Genomic DNA, 24,076 nt, shown 5'->3' on the forward strand with positions numbered 1-24,076 from the left:
GACTATGAAAAGCCATGATCAATGGAGCTCCGAAATTACGATTCACCATGGCAACAGCTCCCGCCAAAAAGACTTCCGCATACTATGGAATATGTAACTTTAATTCTAAATCAGTGTTATCAGATGAAAACGTCCCAGGTTACGTATGTAACCATGGTTCCCCGAGGGAACGAGACGCTGCGTCGGAAAACGCCCAGCCATAGATAGATAGATAGATAGATAGATAGATAGATAGACAGACAGGTAGACAGATGATAGATAGATTCGGTGCATGAGGCCTTACAACTAACAGGGTAAGACCTCACTGTGCCCTGGGGCTATGACTTACTGCAGGGCCCCCCATCACAATAATGATATATATATATATATATATATAGTTTCCCCTCGGGGAGAACCGCTTGGTCTTGAGCCACCACTGTAGGGGTCTCGTGTACAGCAGGCCAAGAGTTATCACGTTGGACGCAGCTGCCATCAGACCCAGCAGCTTTTGAAACTGCTTGAGAGTGAGTGACCGGTCTTCTCCGACTCTCGCGACTGCAGTGAAGATCGACTCGATCCGAGCAGGAGACAAAAGTGCCTGCATCGTGGTCGAATCCCATACCACGCCCAGATAAGTGGTCCTCTGTAATGGAGAAAGCACACTTTTCTTGGCGTTTACTCTTAACCCCAACTTTCCCATATGGGCGAGAACGACATCTCGATGTTGAACCACCGTCTGCTCTGATTGCACTTCTTGTTCTAATACCAGAGCCTGCTCGGGGCCCATTAATGTGAGGGAAAACCCCTTTGAAAGGTGGCGGCGGAACTCCGAACTGAATGCGATAGCCCCTTTCTACAGTTTGCAGGACCCAACGAGATACATTTGGCAGTAGTTTCCAAGCTGCTAAATAATCTACTAAGGGAACCAGTCTCTCGAGACTGGCCTCTGGTGTATTTGGAGCTGCTGCTCGAGAGACCCCCGAAGGGGTGGCGAGGCTCTCAGCTCCGCTACGTTCCCGGGCGGAAAATACAGAGAGAAACACTCGCTGGAGACCGCTGCGCCCTGGAACACTGGCAGGGTTGGCAGAACGGCAAGCGTCTGCTCTACCCGGGGCATCGCTCTGTAACCACATTCACCCAGCCCTGCCACATTTCCATAGTAATCAGAGGCGGGAACGAATAAGCGGGCCGAGAATGGTTTCTTCCACGATCTCGACACCTCGGTGTGGAGATCGGGAAAAAACGGCAGGCTCTGGCGCGGAGGTAGCGACTTGGCCCGCAGAAAGCGTTCATCGAGTTTGCTTTTCTGCGGTTCAGTCTGTTTCTCTGCGGGCCACTCGATGTTCAGCTTGGCAACCGCACGAGTAACTACCTCCATTAGCTCCTCATATTGTGGGGATTGAGGGGGCGAATCCTCGACGCTCTCCACATCAACCTCCTCGGAGGAAGATAGGAGAAGCGCCGAGCCCGCTCTCCGGGGGGAAGTAGCCGCAGAACGGGCTTCCGATCCCATCGAGCGGGCAGTGGATCTGGCAGGTGAGGAAGAAGATAGGGACTCGCCCATCTCCATTCCCTCCACCAGATCCAGCTGCGAAGCCCATGAGTGCAGCTGCCGGGCCAGCACCGTGAGGAACGCTTGTGAAGGCTCCCTCCTCAAAGAAAGACTTCCGGGGGCAAAGCAAACGCAGTGGCAACTGCTCACAATGCGGACAGTCGTCCCCCTCGAGAGCCGACGCCGCGTGCTCCGCTCCCAAGCAAACCACGCACAAACTGTGTGTATCCCCGCTCATGATGTAGCATGGGCAGGGAGGAACACACAGTCTATAACGCGATCTGCTTTCGCCCTTGTTTGTCTTTACTTTAGACATCTTATTTTCAGCTGGAGCTTTATACTTTCTTTGCTGAATGCTTGTGTAACTTTTTGGACAGACAACAATAAATAAGACTCACAGAACATAGATCGTGACTGACACACACAGAGAGCTTTGCTGAATGACAGAAAGCTAACGCCGGCTGCACCTCACGTGCTTTTAAAGCTTCCTGGTCATGACGTCACCCGCCTCTGACGTCTCGCCCATCGATTCGACTGATTACACATATGATTCAGAGCTTGGTATCGCTGAAGGCGTTCCCCTAGCATTTTCCAACGCAGCTCGAGTTCCCGAAGGGGAACTTGTATGCTACCCTGGATTGATTCTCAGTTGGTTTTACTAAGCTCATGACTCATCTACTCTTTCACCCCGGGAGGATGTAGCCAAAGGGATCATTATTGTATACCATGCTGGCAGGTAAAGCTTCAAGCGTGAAATGGGTGTAGGCTAACGTTACACGACTTTACAAATATTTTACATTCAATAAATATCATTCAGTGTCTATCTATTTCAATGTGCAGCAGCTTTTTCCACATAGTCTAATGCTTTTTCACATAATTAAATGATTTCTAATCCAACATGCTAAATGTTTTGATTAGGGTAATGAAAAACATTTGACTTCTATTCAATCAACAGCAAGAAGGCTACGAGAGATTCGTAAAATGAGAGGAGAACCTGCACCAGCACCACTGACAGATGAAGAGATGGCCACAATACCAATATTAAAATCCAACAGGGAAAATAATAATTTGTTGCTTTAGTATTTGTAGAACATAAAGATGACCAAATAAACTGTGAATATTTTGTGTTTATTTAACAGCTGTGTTACGGCATATACTGTATATATTTTGCTATTGTATTGTGGAGTGACACTTTCATAAACTTTTCTATACTCCTCTGATTATATAATGGTAAATATTACAATATCATAGCACAACAACAGTGATTAGCAGTAATGATAAGCCTAATACTCACAATACAAATAATAACATCATATAGATCATAACACAGTCTCAGAGGTAAGAAGTTGATTATCCTTCACCTGAAATGTTTTCCACAAATCCCTTCACACGATCTGGGTGTTTTCTTTTATTCTGGGCAGTGACTGTAACATCGAGCGTATTTTACAGTATTAAACACATATTTATACCGATTTCATCAGGTTCCGAAAATTCTTCAAAAATAACACATAGTTAAAATAAACCATAGTTGCAACTCTTGCGTCATCAGAACAGGGTGTTCCATGCAGGCTGAACGCAGCCCCGGTTCTTACTTGTGAATTAAGTTCACTGGAGACTCGCACTAAAAGGTTCATTTGAATCAGTGAGTTGTCGACTCAAGAACAGCTGAAATCGGATCATTCTAATTCGTGAATGAATCGTTTGGTGCAATTTGCGAACCAACAAAGTTTTTTAAAAGTTTTATTTCAATGTCCAAACATCCTTTATGTATCTGCAAGCTGAAAGCATACAGTACAAGCCCAGTAGCTCTTTTAATAAGATGTTTCAAATCAACAGTCGATTAATAATAATTAGTAATACTGCAGTGAAATGCAACTTATCATATGATGCTACTTAGTGCACACATTTTAAGTCAAGTCTTGTAAATAAGGCTCTCTTCAAGAGCATATTCATGTAGGCTAATCAAGTTAAAGCGCAATTCACAAAAAGGGAATGATCTATTTTAACCAATTAACTGGCCATTGTTTGGAAGCATAAATTCACAGATTTATCTTTTAAAATATATATGATATATAAGATATTTTTAATCTGTGTAAATTATTTTAAGACAACAGACTTTCACCTTGTCAATGCATTTCCATTAGACTGGTTCACTTGGTCATGCACAAAGTGTGTGACTTAATTAGTTTAACTTTCACCTTCATTAATTTGAAGGGGATATTTTAATAAACCAGGGTGCATCTACTTTGCTAGATCCTTCATGATCTGTAGAGAAGAACCTCTGTAGCCACCACCAAAATGATTCCAGTGGTTCAGATAGTGGAACAGCTGGTATAGCTGTTGACTCTTCGCAAAGCCAGTGGCCTTTAGGATCTTCTCATGGTAAGCATTGTAAAACGAACCCCCAAAACCACTAAACATGCCGGCTATAGCCAGCTCGAACTCTGAATGGCCATAAAACAATGCTGGGTCAATGATGATGGGACCGTCAGAACATTTAGCCACATTTCCTCCCCAGAGATCTCCATGCAGCAGAGCTGGAACCACCTCTGTGTATGTAAACAGCTGAGGGATCTTCAGCTAAACAAAGAGATTGTCTGAAATACATATGCAGCACTGTATGTGGGCTTAGAGACTGCATTGTTAGCTTGTCATTAAATAAAATTGATAGTTAACCCAAAAATGGAAATTCTGTCATTATTTACTCAGCACGATGTTAATCCAAACCTGGGAATTGAAACTGTTTGGTTTGGTTTTATTTGTTCCTCTAACTCTAGCACTCTCTATTCTAATTCTATTCTTTAAAAAAAAAAACTTGCACCTTTTAGACTTGAACTCTATTCATTTACTAACTGCTTGTTTTCTTAAAAAAACTAACACTAGCTTCTCTAATCTTTTTGTATTCTACCTATTTGTTTTCTTTTTGTTTTTAGTTTCAGTGATTTTAAGACGAGAAATGTACTGCAATCATATTAATATGCATCAGTATGCCTGAGATCATCTGCAATAGCTCTGCCCTCTTTTACAGTTGCTAAATGTAAGTGGACTGTAGGCTACATGTACAGAGGCTCACCTCTGCCAAAACACATGTAACTGACTACAAAACAAACACAGCATCACAGTTATCACTTTAGATGCTCCATCACTCAGCATGAAGAGACACACAGGAATAACTGATTATTTCTCTTAATGTGCCGCAAATTTCTTTTAATATTTCTGTTTTGTAGTAATCAAGAGAAGTATCATAGCTGAAGAAATGGCAGATGTCCTCAGACACCTGTGAACACTGAGCAGTACTTGGAGTCCAAGACAGTGGACATCATCTTTATTATACCGGTACTTCTCTGACTGGGCTAGCAAGGAACAGTTAGAACCAATGAGAAAGTTGGTAAGTTCAAGTAAATGTCAGCATGACCATTTCACCATGTTATTTTCTGCAGCAACTGGGGGAAATCCTAACTGAAGGGACCTACTGTTCAACAGCAAGCTTTGGATCTGCTGAATGTGAATTTGTAAAGCACTTTATTGCAACATTCACTGTTATTTTTTTCTGCACAGTGATGACCAGTGAGAAGTGATTCTATTAATTTAAAAGGTCATATGAAATACAGTAATCAGAAAAAAAACAGTAAGAGAGGCTTGTGTCAGGCCTTTTTAAATCAGGTTAAGCTCTTTAATGTCATTGTACATATCACGATTCTTTTTTTTTTTTTTTGTATATTCAGTAAACAAAGATGTACATAAATGATACATTAAACAGAAAAGGATTTGATACGTTCAGTTTGTGCTTTATATTAATGATACGTTCAGTTTGCGCTTTATATTAATGTAGTTATTATTGTTCTATCTGCCTGAACATCAAACGTTGTCTGATTCATGCTAGAAAACAAGTAAAATTCAAATGATTGATTAAAATCTGATACTAGACTTTTATTCATAAAATCTGATGCATGCATCAACTTGTGTGTGTGTTTATATGATCTCTGCAGAACAGTTTGTTGTTTGGATACTCCCAGCAACAGATATGTAAAACAAGAGGCATCTAAATGAAGTAGAAGCCCAGAGCATTAAGATGATCTCCACTTCTCGCTGTAATACAGTAACACTTTCCAGACTTCACATCAATCTTCACAGGCTCACCCATATCTTCAGACTTGATGGATAATGGTGTTGTTGTTGTTGTACCATCACTTTTGGCGACCTTAAATTCCAACCCACTGAGTCCGTTCTTATCTTTACTTGGCCACAGTGTTGCAGCAATGATTTTATCATTGTCATCAAACAGTAATTCTCTTTCTTCTGATCCTGTAGTGTTACCAACTTTGATCATGTGGCCACTTTGAAAAAACACTTGGATTGCTGTCAACAGGCATGATTGGGGGAACTGTGAAAAAAATGATGTGTTGGATTAAAAATTTTCATGCACTTTTTTAAATCAACTTTTTAAGTGCATTCAACTAAAAGTTATTTTCATTTACATTTCATTTACGTTGCTGTCTATGCAGGGTCAGAAAGCTCTCGGATTTCATCAATAATATCTTAATTTGTGTTCCGAAGATGAATGAAGGTCTTACAGGTTTGGAACGACATGAGGGTGAGTAATTAATGACAGCATTTTCATCTTTAAATTTCTCAAGCTACTCAAAATTGTTATTTGTTGACACAAAAACATGCTAAAGAGTTACTGACCCTCCATATATGTTTTTTTTTTAATTGTTAAAACATTGTTCAAATACTTTGTGTATCCAAAATGTAACAGAATGAATTAAAAAAAAGAAAAATATCAACTTAAGTAAAAATAGAAATCATTGCAACACAGTTATTAAATAAAGCAAAATGCTATTCTATCTACTTGTTTTCTTTTATTTATTATAAAAAACTTCACTCTCTCTCTATTCTATCTACTTGTTTTCTTTTTATTTATTATAAAAAATAATAACTTGACCCAATAACACTAGCTCTCTGTATTATATTCTATCTTCTTTTTCTTCGCTTTATTTTTTATCAAAAAAAAAAGCAGCAGACACAGCACTTTATTGTTGCTCTTTTGTTTGTTTGATTGCTACTTTTGTCCTCATTTGTAAGTCGCTTTTGATAAATTATGTGCTAAATGATAATGTAGGCTAATTGTCATATATGTACACACATTTTTGAGAAATAACAGAGGTTTAGAAATTGATGATCTGTACTCATCCATTGTGGTGATCAGCTTTTGCTTTAGTTGGGCCTGACTTTTTAATGTTTTTTCTTTCTTTCTTCCGGTTGCTATGCTATAACTATGGGTTTATAAACAGTATTTATTATGACAAGAAAAAAAAATGTGATGTTGGATATTTATTAATGATGACACTGTCATCATCAAATATGATTCACAGATCTCAAGCTAAGATTTGATATCTTTGCTCAAAAGTGGTATATTATGAAATTATTTTAACACTAGATCCGTGTTATCTGTTTTCAAGTGTACATAACAGATCTGTTTTTCAAGTGTACATAACAGATTTAAAATAAAACATTCCCAGTCATTGACTTTTACTAAAATTATGTAATTTACAATCCAATGTTGTTAAAAACATTTAGATAAAACCAGATCAAAAAACGGCATTTATACCTATAAGCGCCAGCGGGTCAAATTTACCCACCTATATAATGCATGTATTTTCGCTCTGTCATTTTCTTGCCGCTTATATGTTTTAACATTGTACATCTCTAGGCAACGCCTTTCACTCACTGATTTAGCAGTAATGAGTTTCATAAATAAAGTCAAAATGACTAAAAAAATAGGCGATTCATGGAAGGTAGGTATTAGAAACACGAAATGCCATGAGTGATGGAGAGTCTGATGCGTCCTGGGTCGGCTCAGCTCATCTGACAGTGATCCAGATATCATATTTACATGTTTCAGCCTAACGTTACTCTAATTGGTCAAACTTTGGTTTAACTATTTAATTTTTGTCTTGCCATGTCGTTTATTGTTCGCTATAGTCTGGCCATTTCCTGAAGAAAAAAAAATCCGATCTATATGATGTAATGAATAAAACCCTTTTTTTTTTTGATTACCCAAAGTTTAATGGTGTTGTTCTTTTATTGAAAAAAATATTAATTATATAACTAAACAAATTAATAAATATTTAGGTGAAGCTGTGCGCTTGAATTTTTCAATCCTATGCAGTGTGGTGAATTATTATTGCTCATTATTGTCTATAGGCTATTTTAGTAATTTAAATACCATGGGTTATCTTAATATATTGAATAATGACATTGTATTATAATATTAAACCAGCAAAATATTTAGGCTACTACCTTCTAATTTCCGTTGTCAGTGCAGACTTTTTTTTTTTTTTTTAGCTTAGGCTACTGACCATTATGGATTAGTGTAGCCTGCATTAAAAAGTATTGAACATAAAACAACAGGATAAAAATATAGTTGATGACTAGACATAATCATTGCATGACTCTAGACACTTCTTTTTGAAGACAGTAGCATAATAGAGTGAAATAATATGTTCTTTAGCCATATAAATACATTATATTTATAATGTAATGTATAAATATTTATAATTTATATATAAATAGCCATGTGCGTGGGTAAAATTTACCCACTGGCGGTTCTAGTGTTAAATGCACTCTTAAAAATAAAGGTGCTTAAAAGGTTCTTCACATCGATGCCATAGAACCATTTTTGGATCCACAAAGAACCATTTAGTCAAAGGTTCTTTAAAGAACCATCTCTTTCTTAGCTTTTTATAATCTGAAGAACATTCTTTCGCCACAAAGAACTTTTTTGAAACAAAAAGGTTCTTCAGATGTTAAAGGTTCTTTATGGAACCATTTAGACAAAAAGGTTCTTCTATGGCATCGTGAAGCACCTTTATTTTTAAGAGTGTGGTGCATTACCAACACTTATAGCAAGAGGTGCAGCACTGTTGTGTGTGCAAATATATATATTTTTAAATATATTGTGCACAAAAGGTTTTTGAACTGCGTGTGTGTGTGTTTAGACACAAAGTGACATTAAGATGAATCTGAACAATGGTGACATGCTTCATGCTGCAGTGAGTTTCATAATATAATCTGGTAAATTCCAGCATCTTTTGTCCAGCAAAATTCAAATGTATTTAATAATGTAATGTGTCATATGATGGAAATAAGTTAATGAAAACAATGTGATAAAGTATGACGTAAAAATTAAAACAATCTAGACGCACCAGAGAGACAGTTCGATGATAAACTCTGATCTTCTCAAAGGTGGTGATGGAAGGAGTCATAAAGGTGACTTCACTACCTTCAGTCCCACCCACAATCACAGGTTGTGCTGAGAAATTGAAGAGAAAAAAAAAATGGCTATATGCAAATAACAGCAGAATGCAGATGTTCATAGACAGTTTGGCTATTATAAGAGTGATCACTGCTTTCAACAGAATCTTTATACAGGAAATCCAGGGGGTCATACATCATTTTTTTTCCATCTAAACAATGAGTACCTCCATTATGTCGTGTTTTTTTTATAAATGTCAAGTAAGCATGGGCGGATTATGACTAGCAAAGGCCCCCGGGCCAATTTCTTCCAAGGTGAACTCACAAAACAGATGCCATGCAATAAAACAATAAAACTGATCTGGAGAAGAGATCTCCAAAGAAAGCAAACAACACCACCCTGACCAAACTTATCCCCTTGTTCATTTACGACCCCCTTCCTCCCTCTGACTGTCCCCTCTGTCATGTGTTATATCTTGTGAATATGGTGTTTCCCTTTTATGTTTGGTATCGTTCTAAAGGTCTTTGTGCGATTGGTAAATCGGTCTCAATTTCACAGTAGTCACTTATATTATAAGATACTTTTGTAGAATTGTGTTCTGCTGAGGAGGGGGTGTGTCCCCCTTTAGGGGTCTGAGGAATGTTTATCTATCTCCAGCCAGGTGCGACCCAGGAGCACGATAACTAAAAAAAACAAAAGGTCTTTTATGTTTTTACAACTGTTTTAAAGATTTCTTTGTTTTTGTTCTGGTAGTATAAGGGTAGTATAAGAGTTAAGGGAAGAGTTAAGGGAAAGTTGCAAATCAGTCATTGCGATTCTGTAGCCAGATCAGCCCGTAGTGTGGAGTGTATTTTCTTATGCTCCACACTATGTCTCTTCCTGAAGTCCGGTATACATTTCATTTTTACTCAAATGTAATTGTGTTAAACACATTGTGCCCATAGAGCACACTGTATAGTTGTTTGTACTACTACATGTGCACATAGGCTACTTAAGTGTATTCTTTAAAAACACATGAATGGAACTTTGCTGCAAGTGTTCTTTGAAATACTTAGGTAAAAGGTTGTTGATGCTATGCATTTTAGACCGTGTGTCTTGTGTTAAATTAGGATAACTGTTACATGTGTGACTGTTAAATTTGTTTGTCTCCTGTGTGGAACACTTGGCTATTTTCCATATAGCTACAGTAAACCATGTACAAAAATTTAATTGTGTTAAACACATTGTGCTCATAGAACACACTTTATAGTTGTTTGTGCTACTACATGTGCGCATAGGCTAGTTAAGTTTATTCTTTAAAACACGACTGCTTTGCTGTAAGTGTTCTTTGAAATGCTTAGGTAAAAGGTTGTATAGATGCTATGCATTCTAGACCATGAGCCTTGTGTTAAAATTAGGATAACTGTTACATGTGTGACTGTTACATTTGTTTGTCTCCTGTGGAACACATGGCTATTCCCCATATAGCTACAGTATGTGCAGGAGCAGGGTTGCCACGCGGCTACAATGTGATTCACAATTGCATTATCTTTTCTAAATTGGCTTCTAATTGTTTCATTATGTAATTGGCATGATACAACTTTACCTGACTAATAATAAATTGTTATATTTGACTTATTCTGATCTCTTCTGAAATAATTTTTTCAAGTAGATTAATGTGTAGTGGTATTTCCGCAAATCTGCGTTCAGGACAGATCATACCGAGACACCAATGGATGAACCATGGGGAACACCTTAGGGGCTTCTGATTTCTGACTGTCACTGGCTTAACACGGTGTAGCTCTCGTGGTTATAGGAGAAAATACACTTTTTGTTATGAGCACGTAGGGTGCAGCTCACTTAAAGGTATTATAACCACTCTGCATCCTCTGAGTAAATTTCAGAACTGACGAGTTTGCGTCCGTGGGTTCACTAATCGGCCGTGTGCAATTCCTGTGCGATACCTGGTCCCTAATGAACGAAGAATTGAAAGTATGGGATTTCCAGAATAATCAAATATCTAAATTAATATACAATCAATATTTGTGATCATTAAATTTAGGCAACATTTCTAATTAAAAACTGATCACTTGAAACTGGAGTCAGATTGAACACGGAGCTAGACTAAAATATATACATATATGTGCATGTGTGTGATATATATATATTAAAAAATATATATATTAATGTGTTGTGTTTTGAAACATGTGACAAAAGTGGATGCCAAAGCATGCCCACATAGTGCACTAAACATTTTGATCTAGCGTACTACCATATAGTAAGCCTACCATATAGTCACACACACAAATTTAGCTTCATCCTAGGAAAAAAGTTCAGTTGTAGCAATAAACTACACCTTACTTCACATTTAGATAAACAAGGCAACAAAATGGATGTGGAGGTGGAAAAATATGTATAGCGATTTGTTCGTTTGTGTTGTTATTGTACGTTTTCAGTTTAAAGTAATGAATGGAATAATATGTTTTTTATATGTCTATATTTATGATGTTTAAACATGAATAAGTCTAATAGATAACAAAATCTAAGATGACACTTACCTGAAGTTGGTATGGGGCTGACAGTGTCACTGGCTTCACTCACTCCCACTTTACTCACTATCCTGTAGCGGATCAAGTACGGTTTTGCAGACTCCAATCCAGTCAGAGTATAGTCTTCATCAGCTGTGTTTATGACAAGCCACTGTTCTTCAGCTCCAGAATCAGTTTTTACCTGCTTGTACTCCACTCTGTACTGCACTGTTTCTCCAGTTGGAGATTTCTGAAGTTTCAGGGACACGGCTTGATCCTGGACACCTGTCACTATCGGTGGGGGTGGTTTTGACACAGGCTGGAATTGTGTGTCTGTCAGTTTCCCATTTTCATACAGATAGATTGAGGAGCCTTTATCGGAGGAATCAGAGATGGCAGAAATAATGAAGCATATCCTCTTTTCATCTTTATTGGCCTCTAAAAAACTTCTGAAGTGAAGTAAGTTATTCCTCATATTTATTATGACATCAGGATCACGGGACCACTTTCTGACAGCAGGCACTGAAACCATGTCTATTCCCTCATCTAACTTAAACTTTTCTGATTTCAGAAACTTTGTCAGGGCTTCAAGATACAGGTCTTTATACTTCAGAGATGTGAAGGTCAAGCACACCACAGCATCAATATCAGGATCAAGGAGGATTGCGTTGAGACTGTCTGAGTCTTCAATTTTGATCTTGCCAAGGGTCTTGATGCAGGAGCTCAAGAGGTTAAGTTCAGACTTTGCATCATCTAACCACTGGTTAAGCTTGCTAACAATAAAAGGGGATTCATAGTGGATCTTCAAGATTTCACCCAGTGATTTCTCCTCCATTCCTCCTCCTCGAATAGCAGGCAAAACCCTGGCCACTTCTTTCCAGAGCACCGTCTTGTAAATGTTAAAGGATTCCTGAAATAAGCACAGCCTCTCTTTGATGTCACTAAAAACATTTACCAGTGTATTTGCGGACAGGTCATTATATGTCCTCTCTGCCTCCTCCAGCCCATCCATTATATCTTGAGTGTTGGAAACCAGACTTGTGCTGATCTCTCTCTTTAACTGAGCTGCTTTATTATCCAATAGGTGAAGAGGATAAAGCCAGACCTTTATTATACCTATAGAGAGACCTCTGCATTCTCCTTCAGCAGAGTGGGGAGCTGCTTGTACAAATGCAGGGCCTCCATGTATGTGGTGGGGGTTTGTTTAAGATGGAAGTCACCATGAAATGTGCAAGCAATATTTGTAGCTTTTTTTTTTCCGTCTTTTGTCATTTTTACAGCTCCCCTTTCTTCAATTGAAAATGCAGAGATCTTCTTGACCATGACATTCAGTTCTCCTTCAATCTCCTGCTTGTTTTCCTCTTCTGAAAATGTCCAGTGGTGGACGAAGTACACAAATCAAGTACTTGAGTAAAAGTACAGATCCGTATTACAAAATATTACTCCAGTAAAAGTAAAAGTACTCAGTTTTCAATTTTACTCGAGTGAAAGTACAAAAGTACTTGATTTTTTATGTACTTAAGTAAAAAGTACTGATAGATGAATGTTTATTTTGCAAAATTAAACTACTTCGTTACTGTCCACCACTGAAAATGTCTGATCAAACACCATGAAGGCCTGCGCTACATACAGTACAGCTGTAACTACGTGAGTTGCAGTTTGCTGGTCAAACACCTGAGCGTAGGTGATCTTGCCCAGCTGGGTCATAGTGAGCTGCTCGAATCTGGAGGTTTCACTGTAATACATTGTCACTCTGGACTGTTGGTTTGAGGATTTGGTGTCACGCAGGTACTTGGCAGATCCTCCCACTTCCACCAGCCCTCCCAAGAAGCTGGCCTTCAGAGAAGCACTTATATCCATAAGACTGGACTTACTAGAGAGAGAGTCAGAGCTACTAAACTTCAAATCCGTCTGGAGATGGGGACGTTTGTCCAAATCTTTACTCAGTGATTTCTTGTCCCACAGAGTAACACCTGAAATGAGAAGTTGCTATAACAGCTACTATAATATGTATGTGGTCACAATGAACTGTTTATGTATGAGTGCAGATCAGCTGCAAAATAATTCAATAACTTGTGTGCTTCATCTTATTGTCTCTCAAAATCCCTACAAGTACTGTTTTTGATTCACAGTTCACAAAAAGCATTTTAATAAAAGTATGTACATCACCTGGAATGAAGGAATCCCTGCAGCAGTCATAAAGCATACCAGGAAACAGAGGTCTTCCTAGGGCTGCCACTTCAATGGGATCTAATTCCATGTCTGTGGTAATTAACAATGCTCAAAGTGAATACTTATAAATTGTAAGTTTACAAATAATTTTACTTTTCTAAAATTCTTGTTAAAGTCTAACAGGTACAGTATTGTCAGACTCTGTTCCGTGTTTTGTGGTTGTTTTCCTCATGTGCCTTCCTTTCCCATGTTTAATTTGTCCCAGGTGTTTCCCATGATGTTTCATTGCTCCCAGGTGTGTCTCCTCATCCCCTCCTCCTGTGTGTATAAATAGTGTTCCCTGTGTGTGCTCCAGCGTCCGATATTGTTTGTGTCTACAGTGCTACGTGTGATTCCCCGTGAAGATGAATAAATTCCTTGGTTTCTGTACTCTTGGTCTCCTCGTTCCTTGCTCCGTGTTCCCGCACCGTAGCAGATCGTGACAAGTATACAGGAATTAGGAAAATTGATTTCATTACTTAAGCTACATTTAAATGCAACTGTAAGGATAGTTTTCCTTAATACAGAACACGAAATCAAACACACGGCAGTAAAACTCACTAATCTGGAGAGAAGAGCTCAAAGAAAGTGCATAGGACATTGCCTTACCCAAACTTCTCTCCTTGCTTATCTATGAGTCCCCCTCTCCCTTTTCATCTCACAAAAGCAACTTACATTATGAGCAAGACTGAAAACTTCTGTTCTGCTGTTGAGGGGTGCCTCTGTGGTGGGAATGTTTTCCTATCTCTGGCCAGGTGTGACTCTTGAGTCACGGGATCATTGTTTATGTAATTGGCATGATACATTCTTACCTGACAAATATAATGTTATATTTGATTTATTCCGAACTCTCCTGAAAGCATTATGACTAGGTCATGTGGAGGCTTATGTTACCCTAAATCTGTGCCCAATAGAACAGACTAAACGTCATCAGAGACATTTTGGTTTCTGTCTATCACTGACTTAATGTCATACAGTAGCTGGTTGCAAATGAAGTTGAAACAGGATCTAATCACAGCCGTTTTCTTAATTTATTAAACAAAAGCTCTGGATACAGAACAGGACTGAAACAGGTGTGAACTAATCTGAAACCATGGACACTAACTAGCAGTGGCGGACGAAGTACACAAATCATGTACTTGAGTAAAAGTACAGATCCGTATAATAAAATATTACTCCAGTAAAAGTAAAAGTACTCAGTTTTCAATTTTACTTGAGTGAAAGTACAAAAGTACTTGATTTTTTATGTACTTAAGTAAAAAGTACCGTACAATATAAAAACAGACGTCACATAGGGTTAAATGCATAGCATTTTAGTAAAACTGTTACAGCAGCGGGGAAGATGAACATGCACGAGTTATTTTATTTAATCTGTGTTATTTAATGTTTTTTGACCTAAAACATAGAGACTCTGATGTTAATGTGTCTGCATTCAAGCATTTCAGACGTAGCTTCGACTTTGCTTCTCAAACCGGAAAGACGAAAATGCTCGGAAAAATGCAAAAATAACCAATTTCCACTTATTGATAACATTTATGAGTGCTTTTAGTCTTTTCAGTGATGTGCAGCCAGTACATATCTGTTCCCATCTCAAGAAATGTGTTTTGGGGTTTCATGACCCTTTAAACAGATCACCCTTTACAGCAGATTTAGTTCATAAACAACTGACAGCTTTGACCTAAATATGATTTTCAGTTACAATAATTAATCCTAAAATTCGACATTAGTAACTTACTTTTAACAGCATCAGATGCGCGCGCGCGCGCTCACAAGATCTCCCTGTTTTATGAAATGTAGTGAAGTAAAAAGTACGATCTTATGCTTTGGAATGTAGTGAAGTAAAAGTAAAAGTTACTCAAAATAAAACTACTCCAGTAAAGTACAGATACTTGAAAAACTGACTTAAGTACAGTAACGAAGTAAAACTACTTCGTTACTGTCCACCACTGCTGACTAGTGGTGGAAAAATGGGTACAAAAGAAACTGGGCCAAACACAGGAACAAGAAGAACTAGAACAAAACCCTTGTTGTATTAAAGTGACCCAACAAACTACACTTTTTTTCTGAGCAAGCAGTAGGAGACTGAGTTATTAAAGGTATTAACCTTGCACACTCTGACAAAGATCAGACTGGCAAGTTTGTGATCGTGAGATCCACAGTTTCCAGTCAGTGTAAGACTCTGTGTGACATTCGGGTCCCTGATGACTGAATAATTTAAAGTATGGGATGTCTAAAAAAAATTCTAAAATTGTCTAAATTTCTTTCACTGTAAACTGCTGTAACTTGAAGCAAGATATATGGGGGAGTGGCTTTCTTGCACCAGATGTATGCCACTTTGCTCGCAGCTGATTGGTTGAGTTTGGATTTGCAATCACTAATGCAGAATAAAACCTGCTCCAGAGCAGGGTAGCCGTGTAGCGCAAGTTACCATGGCGACGAAACCCACTCAAAACTAACCCACCTTCTTGAGCGCAAAAACTCAAAGTTTCAGGTCTCAGGTCTTCCATGTTCTAAATATTTTTGTTCAAGCTTCCAGAATCTGTCACATTCTTTGTGTGTTTAGTTTATTTTCATAGACCTTTAGTTTGTTTTCACCAGTTTTCTGTTTCTTGTTTCACTCATCAGTTTGGATGGATACTAATCAATCATCACAGCTGTTTGCCACTACATTCATCACCATTGTGTATTTAAGTTCCTCACTTCCTTTCCCTCATTGTCCGGTATTGTTTGTGCTAGGTGCTCTGTCTTGTGTGTTTGCTTTTGTTAAACAAATCTTGTTACTATTTAAAAGTACTTAACCTGTCTTCTTCATCATCTTTGGACCCTAAACGTGACAGAATTAATAATTAATGAAAATCACTAGGCATGAAGAAGACATTGTCTTTCACAGCTATAGATAGGCTAGTGTTTAGTAGATAGGATCCGGTTAAACACCATCTCACCATGTTTTGAACGAACCCTAGATGTTCATACTAGGCTTGATCCTTATAGAGAGCTCTATTTGATTTATATTCTACCAGTGTATCTGCCAGATATTTTGGTCCAAGGCCATTATGGGATTTATACAATTAAAATACTGTAAAATTGATTTGAAATAAAACTGGAAGCCGGTGAGAACTGGCATGTTACAGTATGTCCAGTTTTCCTGGTTTTGGTCAAGACCTGGAAATTGTTCCAGAGTGGAAGTTTTCCAGTAGACAATAGCTTAACTTATTGAAAGCAACCATCTCTATTACCTTGCCAGTGGTAACAGTAGCAAAGCCTGTGAACACTCCATACTCCATAAGCCACAGACTCAAATATGTTTGAATATGGAGAGTTTCAAGAATTACAAACAGACGATTTTGGCATTACAAATGCCATCCATGTGTTGTAACAGATCAGGCCAGTAGAAATTCTGCTTCAAAGTCACATAAACCATCTAAAAAGTTGTTAGAAAAGCACATTTGTATACACTTTTGAAGCAGAGTGCACAACTAATTCACAAAACTAAAACTAATGTTACCACAGTAATGCAGTGTGAAATATCCTTGTCAAAGTGTGGTCCAATCAAACAAAGGAGACTATCAATTTCCAGCAGTATAACTTTTAATCACTAATTTCTTGTCCCTAATGCATTTTGAATATGTCCCTGCAATAATGCTGAGATCTAAACAACTCACAATCTGTTAATTGGCTGTTCATACTGTTATAATAATGTGTGTATCTTTTTAAAGTCATGTCTCACCTGCGGTCTATGTGTTGCCTGGTAAAGTCTTCACTGAAAGTATGAAGTTATCTGTTTTTTTTAGCCATATATATAATACTATTTTTCAGGAAATGTTCCTTGAAAGCATTTTTGTTCTGATTACAATCTACAAACCTGTCAGTCTCACCCACTCCCACCTGTGATTTAATGTAGTTTCTGTTACTGTTTGCACATGTTCCTTGTTTGTTGGTTTGACTGGTATTCCTAGTTAGTTGGCTCAGTATTCTGTCTAAGTTTGTTGCAAACAATATTGCATGAAGACAGTGACAATAAAAGTTATTGCATGCAGACTGTGACAATCTAATAAAAGCACATTTGTTTGAACTTTTGAAGCTGACAGTTTATGAAACTAAAACTTTACTACGGAAATGCATTTGGTTTAGCATGCATTTGTGAAAACAGTCATACCTACAAACGTTTGTGTGTTTGGTTTTTTATTTATTTATTTAAGATTTGCACAGAACTGGAACTTTCTAAATGTATATAAGTGGTGGGATTTTTTTAGAATCGAAAATTTAAATAAACAAGTTAAGAATAAATTACTGCCATTATGTAGTTAATATCTAATCATGTAATCCATAAAAATGTAACTGCTGTATTCTGACTATTAACATTTTAAAATGTAATCTAATTACAAGCACCTAATTTTTGGATGTAATCCAGATTATAGGTAATCAGTTACTACCCATCACTGGTAAACTAATATTTGAATCAGACTGCAACTTTTAGGGTTTGTATAAATCAAACTTTTAGAATCTCAAATCTGGTTGAATTAATTCAAACTGATGAAAATTGTTTTAAATAAATTGTTCCAATAAAGACATAAATCTGAGTATAGTGTCTCTATCCATTTGATCATATGAAGATATTTCTTGTCCCTAATGCATTTAAAATCAACAATACTGTTGATATACACAACTCATAGTCTGTTGCTGGCTGTTCACACTCATAATAATACCTGCTTGTATAGTTTTACAGTCAGTTCTCACCTGCGATCTATTCACTTCTTTTGTTTACTAGAAAATAATTTACTAACTAAAAATGTACTACTAATAATTTATGAAAACATCTTACTTCAGATGACATTTTAAACCCTCTGGGTTTTTACACATATTTGGTAAATGTTACTTGACAGCATTTTTTGTTCTGATTACAACTGAAACTGTCAGTCTCACCCAACATTCATATCTAGCTAAGTTTCATTTAAAACTTTTCCTTATAGCAGATCTGAATGTCACTAGACCAGATATCTGAGGATCATCACTCACTTTGGGAAGGAGATGCCATTTGTTAGGGCTGTTCTAAATGCAAATTTAATTTAATTTAATCATTTCAGGAAGGACCCTTCCACAAGTGGTGATCCTCCTTGGGTTGAAATCACGATCGTGTTCTGGGTCTCATCCATTAGAATTCTGCCTTAAAGTGTTCCAGGGGAGGGTTTACTGCTACACACAGTGCTACAGGTGCATCTCAATAAATTAGAATGTCGTGGAAAAGTTCATTTATTTCAGTAATTCAACTCAAATTGTGAAACTCGTGTATTAAATAAATTCAATGCACACAGACTGAAGTAGTTTAAGCCTTTGGCACTCCTGAACCACAGAAAACGTCAGAGGCGTCTTACCTGAGCTAAGGAGAAGAAAAACTGGACTGTTGCCCAGTGGTCCAATATCCTCTTTTCAGATGAGAGCAAGTTTGGTATTTCATTTGGAAACCAAGGTCCTAGAGTATGGAGGAAGGGTGGAGAAGCTCATAGCCCAAGTTGCTTGAAATCCAGTGTTAAGTTTCCACAGTCTGTGATGATTTGGGGTGCAATGTCCTGAGATCGTCAGACCAGGTGCGAGAGCCGGCTATAACGACCGCCATGAGGGAGAAAGCCGCAGACAGTGTGAGCGTGGAGAGGAGGTCCGCCCCTGCACCATGGCTGAGGGTAAGCTTAGTATGGCGCGGGGACTGTGCCACACCGAAGGAGAGAGTGTTCCTGTTCCAGAGTTAAGCCCAGAGAGGGCTCCCGTTCCTGTACTGGTTCAGCTGGGCTCCCTTGTCCCTCCGGCTCCACCTTGGTCTGTCGTCGACCATCCTGCGCCTTGGGACTCCACTCCTCCGGCTGCGCCTCGTCCCTCGTCCCTCCGGCTCCGTCAGGCTCCTCCATCCCTTCGTCTTCTCCTCAGTCCTCTGTCACTCCGGCTCCACCGCGGTCATCTGGATCCCCGTCTCTGCCTCGGTTGCCAGCACCATCTGCTCCACCTTGGTCCCCTGGATCCTCCCCATCGCCCTGGCTCATCGGCTCTCCGTCTTCGCCTCGGGCTCCTCGGCCACCTGCTCCGCCGCCGTCGGTCAGCCCCCTGGAGTCGGTAGCCATCCCACCTCCATGGCTCCTCCCTCCGTCGGCTCCGCCGTGGGCTGCCGCTATGGCTGTGGCCTGGGTCTCACCTGGCTCCTCCTGCTATGGATCCCTCTTGTTTCCTCCTTGGCTCCTCTCTCCATCTGATCCACCCTGGCTCCTTCTGTTTCCTCCCTGGCTCCTCCCTCTTTCGTCTCCACCCTGGACTCTGTTCATCGTCCTCCTCCCGAGCCTCCTCCCAAGTAATATTAATTTCGTTAACGAAGACTATGATGAAAAATGTTCGTTGACAAGCTTTTTTCCCATGACTAAGACGAGACGAAGACAAGAAGATAATAAGGTCAATAAACGATAACTAAGACTATATCAACATGCAATTTTGACTGACGAAATAGACTAAAATATATTCCCGAATCAGAGCTTCGCTGTTAAATTAATACATTTTCTGCCCGGAGTGCTTTGCTTATTTTAAGCAATCTGGCAACCATGCGCATGAGCTCGCTCCTCATTGCAGAAGCCAATGGGAATACCAATGCAGAATACCAAAATTAATAAACTCTCTCACGGGCTGGGGAGCGGTCATGAGTGGCCGCTGTGCCCAGGGTCTGTGGGAAGGCCATCATCTCTTTTGGCACATCAACTGCCTGGAAATGCTGGCCGTGTTTCGAGCTCTGACACACTTCCTTCCAGACCTAAGGGATTTTCTTGGACTAAAACTAGACTACAATGTTGAGACTTTTAGATGTTTCAGATGTTTATTGTTGCTTAAAAATGTACAACCAAAGAGAAATGTTCAAATGTATAACATTTGCAGACTTAAGGAGTCAGGACATACATTTAAATGCTGTGAATTTAATTGTCCGGAAAGCATGACCTGTAAGGAACATTGTGAAAAGTTACGATTTCAAAAGTGTTATACTTGCCTGTTATTTGCAAGAATAGAAAAAAAGGAAGAAAAAGGAAAAAGCCATTAAAGAAAGCGCCAGAACACTGCAGATTCTAATCTGCGTCTATCTCATTTTTTCCTACAGTTTACTAGCTCTCATCCTTCCCTGTTTGAGACCGGTAACACCTTTTACAGCCACAAATTCCAAGCTAGTGAGTATTTTCTGATCATGACTTGGCCACAGTGTTGCAGTGACGGTTTTAAACATTGTTGTCAAAAATAATTTATTTTCTTTCCTTCTAATGCTTCTAACTCTAATCATGTGGCCAGTGCTGAAAATCACCTGGATTCCTGTGAATAAGAGGCACAGCAACATCTGCAGTGGACCAGAAAATATATATAACGTGATGTAAATAACTAAATGAAAAACAAAGTAGGAATAAAATAAAATAAAATAAAATTGAATTAAAGAGATCTTCACACACCAGAGGGAGAGAAACATAATGCTGATCTTCTTAATAGTGCTGATCATAAAGGTGAACAGATCACTGTCTGTCCCACTCACAATCACAGGATGTGCTAAGAAAATAATTAAGAGGGGAAAAAATGTGACTACGTGCACTTAGCAGCAGACCTGTCCGTCCTGTTTTAGCAATGTATGGTTTTGTTCCTAGTCAGTTCAATTAGTAAAAGAGTGACAACTGCATCCAAAAGTTGAACACACACAAACACAAATGAAATAATTAAAACAACTCATGTAGCCTCTACACTGAGTAAAAAGTACAAAACAAAAACACAAAAGGAATGAGTAGAAAATTCAGAAAATAATAATATGTTGTGCAGTGTATTTGAGGTGAAATACTCACCTGTCTGCTTTTCCCAACCTTGAACACATACACACAGAGAGAGAAAAAAATAACAAGTTATGGGGAAACTTTGGGGGGCAGAACACCAATGGACAGTCAAATAACACAACAATAAAGTAATACAAGGTAATGGCAATCAAAGCAACAAAGGAGTTTTCATGATGTCAGCAGATTAAAGATGATTGACAGCAGCAGAACCAATTGAAGGTCACTAAGAAATTAAAAATATAAAAATGGAGAGATGGAAGAGAAGAAACAAACAAAGAAACAAACAAACACACCACTGGGATGTAACAGACATGTTCCCTTTCAGTCGGTCACTACGAGTCACGTCGTGACCGACGAATTGGGATCTCGCTTAGAGAGACCAATCCACTTCGAGTGTAAACTAAATGAGCCAATGCACATTGGCATGCGATGATTGCATCCAGCTACCTCTGATCACAGCGTGAGCATAAAAAGGCAGCCGGTGCAAAGCATTCCAGCTTTTCACTTCGGAGCCGAGCGACAACATCGTTCTGCTCCTACCAAACCTCTTTCTCGTGTGACGAGTCTAGTGCGCTCTCGGGAGCTTTTTGTGTTGGCGGTGGCCGTTCCTGTGTCGAGTGGGTTGCACACTTCAGGCTGCACTACCCCCTGTCGTGCTGCAAGCGGCCATTTCCCCTGTGCGTCTCAGCACGTAAAAGAGCATTTCCCTGAATGAGCTAATTTCTCTAAAAGAGTACAATAAGCGGGTCCGTCTTTGTAAAGATGACGGATCGTCTTTTTAAAGATGCCGTATCACCCGTGCGTAACTGGATGCGGTCGTTACCTGGCGCCGGGTGATGGTCACGATCGCTGCCTCACGTGTCTGGGCATTAAACACGCTGAGGTGGCGTTCGCGGATGAGTCATGTTCCCATTGCAGGAAGATGACCATCTCGGAGCTGCGGGCCAGGCTCAGTTTCCTCCAGAACCAGTTTCTGGTTGATATGTTTCTTTCCTTCTAATGCTTCTAACTCTAATCATGTGGCCAGTGCTGAAAATCACCTGGATTCCTGTGAATAAGAGGCACAGCAACATCTGCAGTGGACCAGAAAATATATATAACGTGATGTAAATAACTAAATGAAAAACAAAGTAGGAATAAAATAAAATAAAATAAAATTGAATTAAAGAGATCTTCACACACCAGAGGGAGAGAAACATAATGCTGATCTTCTTAATAGTGCTGATCATAAAGGTGAACAGATCACTGTCTGTCCCACTCACAATCACAGGATGTGCTAAGAAAATAATTAAGAGGGGAAAAAATGTGACTACGTGCACTTAGCAGCAGACCTGTCCGTCCTGTTTTAGCAATGTATGGTTTTGTTCCTAGTCAGTTCAATTAGTAAAAGAGTGACAACTGCATCCAAAAGTTGAACACACACAAACACAAATGAAATAATTAAAACAACTCATGTAGCCTCTACACTGAGTAAAAAGTACAAAACAAAAACACAAAAGGAATGAGTAGAAAATTCAGAAAATAATAATATGTTGTGCAGTGTATTTGAGGTGAAATACTCACCTGTCTGCTTTTCCCAACCTTGAACACATACACACAGAGAGAGAAAAAAATAACAAGTTATGGGGAAACTTTGGGGGGCAGAACACCAATGGACAGTCAAATAACACAACAATAAAGTAATACAAGGTAATGGCAATCAAAGCAACAAAGGAGTTTTCATGATGTCAGCAGATTAAAGATGATTGACAGCAGCAGAACCAATTGAAGGTCACTAAGAAATTAAAAATATAAAAATGGAGAGATGGAAGAGAAGAAACAAACAAAGAAACAAACAAACACACCACTGGGATGTAACAGACATGTTCCCTTTCAGTCGGTCACTACGAGTCACGTCGTGACCGACGAATTGGGATCTCGCTTAGAGAGACCAATCCACTTCGAGTGTAAACTAAATGAGCCAATGCACATTGGCATGCGATGATTGCATCCAGCTACCTCTGATCACAGCGTGAGCATAAAAAGGCAGCCGGTGCAAAGCATTCCAGCTTTTCACTTCGGAGCCGAGCGACAACATCGTTCTGCTCCTACCAAACCTCTTTCTCGTGTGACGAGTCTAGTGCGCTCTCGGGAGCTTTTTGTGTTGGCGGTGGCCGTTCCTGTGTCGAGTGGGTTGCACACTTCAGGCTGCACTACCCCCTGTCGTGCTGCAAGCGGCCATTTCCCCTGTGCGTCTCAGCACGTAAAAGAGCATTTCCCTGAATGAGCTAATTTCTCTAAAAGAGTACAATAAGCGGGTCCGTCTTTGTAAAGATGACGGATCGTCTTTTTAAAGATGCTGTTTCAACCGTACGTTTCTGTATGTATGTTTCACTACGTCACGATCGCTGCCTCACGTGTCTGGGCATTAAACACGCTGAGGTGGCGTTCGCGGATGAGTCATGTTCCCATTGCAGGAAGATGACCATCTAGGAGCTGCGGGCCAGGCTCCGTTTCCTCCAGGGGGGCGGAGCTCTGTTGCCTCTGCCACGATCTAGTGTTCGTCCTGGCAGCAGCCAGGCGTGGACTACTTCGGGCAGTAGCATGGACGGTCTGAGGGTTACAGTGGTGGCAAACCCCTCAGGGAACCAACCCTTGGGGGACCATCGCTCCTCTAGTGCTTCACAACCAGTTGAGCCGCCAAGGGAACGCGCTGGGCCCTCTTCAAAGAGCGTACCAGCGGTATCCTTCGGTGCTC

At 39.4% G+C, this 24,076-nt stretch overlaps 2 pseudogenes; both read right to left on the reverse strand.

Annotated features, from left to right (window-relative positions):
- The window catches only part of LOC107672437 (tubulin-specific chaperone D-like), a 30,375-nt pseudogene extending 26,423 nt beyond the window's left edge, over positions 1-3,952 (reverse strand).
- A 1,479-nt stretch (positions 3,953-5,431) lies between these two features.
- Positions 5,432-23,874, reverse strand: LOC107672449 (stonustoxin subunit alpha-like; annotated as a pseudogene).
- Between the last annotated feature and the right edge of the window lie 202 nt (positions 23,875-24,076).

The sequence above is a fragment of the Sinocyclocheilus anshuiensis genome, unplaced genomic scaffold, assembly GCF_001515605.1.
Source record: "Sinocyclocheilus anshuiensis isolate Anshui unplaced genomic scaffold, SAMN03320099.WGS_v1.1 scaffold1430, whole genome shotgun sequence".
NCBI classification, from domain to species: domain Eukaryota; kingdom Metazoa; phylum Chordata; class Actinopteri; order Cypriniformes; family Cyprinidae; genus Sinocyclocheilus; species Sinocyclocheilus anshuiensis.